Raw genomic sequence first — 5180 nt, forward strand, 5'->3', positions numbered from 1 at the left:
GGTAACACCGGGCCAGTCATGCGCTCTTAGCCTACCTCACAGGGTGTCTGTGAGGGCAAAATGGAGGCGTGGGGAATGATGCTCCCTCTAAGCTGTGGAGTCTTGTGAGCAAAGATCCCACTTTGCGAGCTACCAGCATTAAAGTTGTGAGCGAGCGATTCGGCTGCTGCATGAATCAGTTTGCTCTGGAGCCCTCCTTCCTCTGAGCGAAGCCAAAAATGTGTGAGCTGGAGGCTAAAAAACTCAGCTTAGAGGGAACGCTGGTCCCCACTGAGGCGGGGGAGGTGAGGTATAAATGTGAAGTACATGACACAAAGCGGGACGAAGAGGCGCTCCGTATCGCTGGGCCGAATTTTCGAGGAGTCGGTTACGAGGCCGTCCCCTGAGGCTTCCTTACGCTTCCCTCACAGCAGAGGAAGGTACAGCAACAAGTTAAAATTAACCTGGATGACTCCTAGATGAGGGCTGACTTGGGATCTGGGGCAGCTGGGTTTGAGTCCATTGGTCCTGTGAGCTGAAATAGACTGAGGATAAGAATAAGAAGAGTCCCCCGCTCTGCCGTGGAAGCCTGCTGGATGACCCTGGGCCAGTCACACGTTCTCAGCCTGACCGGCCCCTCAGAATTTGTCTGCCCCCCCCCCCCAACTTGCAATAATGTGAAAAGCCGCTTTGGGTCCCCCACCAAGGGGGAAAGCGGGATATAAATAATATTTTTTAAAAAAATAGATGCTGTCAAGAGTGTTTTGGGGGGCGACTGAAGTATAGTTGGGAGTCAGATCCTTGGAAAGTCAAGTGCCTTTAACAGGAGCACTGCTTCGTTTGCACAGAATTCTGTCGCCTTGTGCAGATTTCGTTTGGCCGGCATCCGATCTGCATCTGTTGATTTCATACACAATACACAACCAGTTTGGTACAGTGGTTAGGAGTACGGACTGTAATTTGGGAGGACCGGGTTTGATTTTCCCGCTCCTCCACATGCAGCTGCTGGTGTGACCTTGGGTCAGTTACGAGTTCTTTCTGAGCTGTTCTCTCAAGGGCAGTCCTGGAAAGAACTCTCTCAGCCCCACCTACTTCGCAGGGTGTCTGTTGGCTGGGAGGGGAAGGGAAAGGACATTGTGTAAGCCGCTCTGAGACTCCTTCGGGTCGTGAAGGGTGGGGTATAAATCCAATCTCTCCTTCTAATACGCTAACTTTGCAAATAAGAGTGGAGGTTTCTTTGGGGGGGGGTTGTTTGATGATTTTTTCCTCTGGACTGTTCTCCGCCAAGCCACTGTGCGTTCTCCCTCTCAAAGAGCAATATAGTCGGGGTTGTCACGTGATATTAGAATACAGGCATTCTTTGGGTTCTTCTAACTTAACATTTTTATTGCTCTTCGGTTGCCGACTTGTACTTACCGTAGGTTTATGTTTGTTTTAATATATATCTTAGTCACATGAGGTTTTTTTTTTTAAAAAATCACACATTCCACTTAGCATGGGAAGCTTAGAATGCATTTTTATCGACCGCAGAAATATATCTTGTATTTATATTAGTAAATTAACGTAATGATCGGGGCTGGGTCTTTCCACAGCTACTAACTTAGCAATGCGTGTGGGGTTTTTTTTAACTGAATAGATTATTCTGTTTAGTAGTCAATCAGATGCTGTCAGTATCGGGCGTATCGTACCGGATTGTCACAAAAGGTGAATTTGCGATAAACTTGTATAGGCAACGTGGGGGAGTTGGGAGGGAGGAAGGAAACCCTCCTCGATCCCGTTACTACTTTGAAGGTTTTCCAAGCTCTGCGTGACATAACAGAGCTTGTCGCTCAGCACCTGAAGCGGAATTTCTGAGGAAAGCCTGTTGGTGAAAGGATGACACCTCTGTGCCTTAAAGCAGCTGGGGGATTCAGCGTTCAGTGGTGCTAAAATGTGAGCCCCTCTCTCTCCCTGTCACCTGAAGAATAAGCACTTTCTTTGGACACGATTCGCAGTTTTTTCCACGTGTGCATTTGTGTGCAAGAGGATGAGAAATGTATCTGACCTAATAAAGACTTTGTAATAAGAGCTTTGTGTGTGTGTGTGTGCTGGGAAGATTTCAGTGCTTGGAAGACAAATGGCACCAGGTAAATCTCAGGGATCCCCAGCCAGTTTGGTGTCGTGGTGAGGAGCGCGGACTCTAATCTGGGAGAACTGGATTTGATTCCCCACTCCTCCACATGCAGCAAGCTGGGTGACCTTGGGTCAGTCACAAGTTCTGTCGGAGCTGTTCTCTCAAGGGCAGTCCTCGAAAGAGCTCTCTCAGCCCCACCTCCCTCACAGGGTGTCTGTTGCTGGGAAGGGAAGGGAAAGGACATTGTGTAAGCCGCTCTGAGACTCCTTCGAGTCGTGAAGGGCGGGGTATAAATCCAATCTCTCCTCTCTTGAGCCTGTAGGGACGTGTGGAGTTCTGACATGGCCTGGTGTGCCCAGCAGCAAGATGGCTGCCACAAAATGGCTGCTGCAGGAGGTGGAGCCAGCCACAAAATGGCTGCCACAGCTTATTTCCAGTCACACACTCCAGATCCTTGTCCTGTGACGGCAGCTGCCGCCAAAGCAACATTTTTTTTAAAAAAAAAATCTGCACAGCCAATCAGAAGCCTTGCTGGGCAAACGCTGTACCTGGGCCCACCCACTTCCTAGAAACACTTGGGCGCCAGAGAGGGTGTCAGCGCCACAGTGACCATGGGCACCACATTGGGGGATGCCTGCCCTAGCCCTCTTCCAGCTGGACACTTCCCCTGGCATAAGGCCCCACCCTCTGGTACAAGAGGCTCTTGCCTCCGTGCAGGATTCCTTGTGCTTGGAGGAAATCGCTACCATCAGTAAAACGGATCTACAGGCTCCAACCTGCAGAGCGAGACGCATCGTTTGAATGTGTGGGCTGGGGTTGTCACAAAGGAAACCCAGTTGTTTAAAAAGCACAAAACCGAAATACGAAGTGGCTGGATTTGAGTTCAGTAGGACCTTGGAAACGAACAAGATTTTTTGGGGGTATAAGCTTTCAAGAGTCAGCTCCTTTTACACTGATCTCTCCCCCCCCCCCCACTTGATTTCTGAGCTGCTACTGGACTCGAATCGAGCAGTTCTGGAGCAACCCAACACTGCTACCTCCTGAAGCCTTAAAACTTCACTAAGAGTTAAATCTATTAAACCGGTTGAGGATCTAAAGCAAAATCTGCAGTAACGAGTTTTTTTCATTTTTCCTGGTGGGCCCGTTTTTATTCACGCAAGGGCGGACCAGACCTACCTACGCTAAGCCAGTGAGCTTTTCTGGGTGTTACGTGTGTCTCGGCTTCCCCTTTCTAGTTTCTATAATTGGTTGGGGATGTTGACATCCCTGGAGAGTAGCAAAAAGAATAAAAATTACTTCTTGGTCTATAGAAGTTTTGCAGGGGCTCTTGGCTCTTCTGTTCCGAGACCCCACCCAAAGGAATGCCTTTGGAATGTCTCCAACTTGGCTCCAAAATAGCACATCCGTTGCTTCCTTGGGCTGTGTTTAGTGTTACCCAGCCCAAGGAAAAGGGTTTTTTGTGACATTCCAGCGGAGCGTTTTTCCCACGGGGTGGGGTGGGGGAGGCTGAAGTGAGGGCAGCAGTCCAGAATTATTCTCTTTTTTCCAGATGACATGCTTTAGAAATGTGTTTACGGAGAGGCTGTGCTTGTCACAGAGAAGGGGAAATTTTAAGGCAATGGATCTGGGCCAACGCTGACTTTTGGAGCCCATGGATGGGGCCTTCATTTTGTCAGGGTGCAGCATATCAAGAGAGGTTGCCAACCTCCAGGTGGAACCTGGAGATCTGGAATCATAGAGGTGGAAGGGGCCATACAGTGCAGGACCAGCCTAGAGCATCCCTGACAAATATTCATCCAGCCTCTTCTTGAAAGCTGTCAGTGAAGGGGAGCTCACCACCTCCCTAGGCAACTGATTCCACCTTTGAGCCACTCTGACCGTGAAAAAGTTCTTCCTAATATCCAGCTGATACCTTTCTGCATGTAACTTTAACTCGTTCCTCCAGGTCCTCTCCTCTACTGCCAACTGGAACAGCTCCTTAAAGGTAAAGGTTCCCTTGCTAGGAAGCCAGTCGAATCTGACTCTAGGGTTGCGGTGCTCATCTCCGTTTCAAAGCCGCAGAGCCAGCGCTGTCCGAAGACGTTTCCGTGGTCATGTGACTAAACACCAAGGTGTACGGAACGCTGTTACTTTCCCACCAAAGTGGTACCTATTTATCTACTTGCAATTTCTTGCTTTCGAACTGCTAGGTTGGCAGGAGCTGGAACTAGAGATGGGAGCTCCTTGCCCTTCTCCAAATGACATCCTTTCAAATATTTAAAGAGAGCAATCGTGTCCCCCCTCAACCTCCTCTTCTCCAAACTAAACATTCCCGAGGCCCTTAGCCTTTCCTTGTAGGGCTTAGCCTCCAGACCCCTGATCATCCTCATCGCTCTCTTCTACAACTGATCTCCCTATATCAGAGGTCAGTTTCCCCGGAGGAAACAGTTTCTGGGGGGTGTGTGTGAATCCTGTGGCATTCTATTCAGCTGAGATCCCTCCCCAAACCCCGCCTTCCCCAGGCTCCACCCCCAAATCTCCAGGAATTTCCCAAGCAGGGGTTGGCAACAGTCGGAGGGATCCTGTCTTTCCTGCTGGGACGTCTCTCACAACCCTATTCGGTTTCCCTCTGGAGGGAAATAGGCAAAGAACGCTTGTGGATGCCATACTCAGGGTGGGGAGAGAGAAAAATATTCTTGGTTTGGGAGGATGAGATCATGCCTTTCCAGTGAGGCTGCGCCACCTCCGGAGGGAAAGCCGTGTGCTGCCAGAACTCAGCTGCTTGGTCCCACGGCCTCGAGGGGCAAGGATTCCTTACGCACAACTGTGCAAGTACGGGGAAGAGGGAAAACATGAAAGGAGCGGCATCCATCTGGAGCAGCTGTGGGCGAGACCCCTGTCGCCAGTGTGCTGCTGTTCCTTCTCTGCTGGAAATCCTTTACTGTTTCTGTTCCGGGCTAGGATGGTGGTGTTTCCCCCACTCCTGGGGGCTCTTTCCAGGGTGGCCTTAAAAAGTAAGCTCCGTGGGATGACGCCGCCGTGTGGTGAAAGTCCTGGTTTGGGGACAAACCTGTATCCCACCCGCCCACCCAAAGGCATTTTCCAGGGC

This window comes from Gekko japonicus, unplaced genomic scaffold (assembly GCF_001447785.1).
Source record: "Gekko japonicus isolate JY-2015 unplaced genomic scaffold, Gekko_japonicus_V1.1 scaffold1009, whole genome shotgun sequence".
In the NCBI taxonomy this organism is placed as follows: Eukaryota; Metazoa; Chordata; class Lepidosauria; order Squamata; family Gekkonidae; genus Gekko; species Gekko japonicus.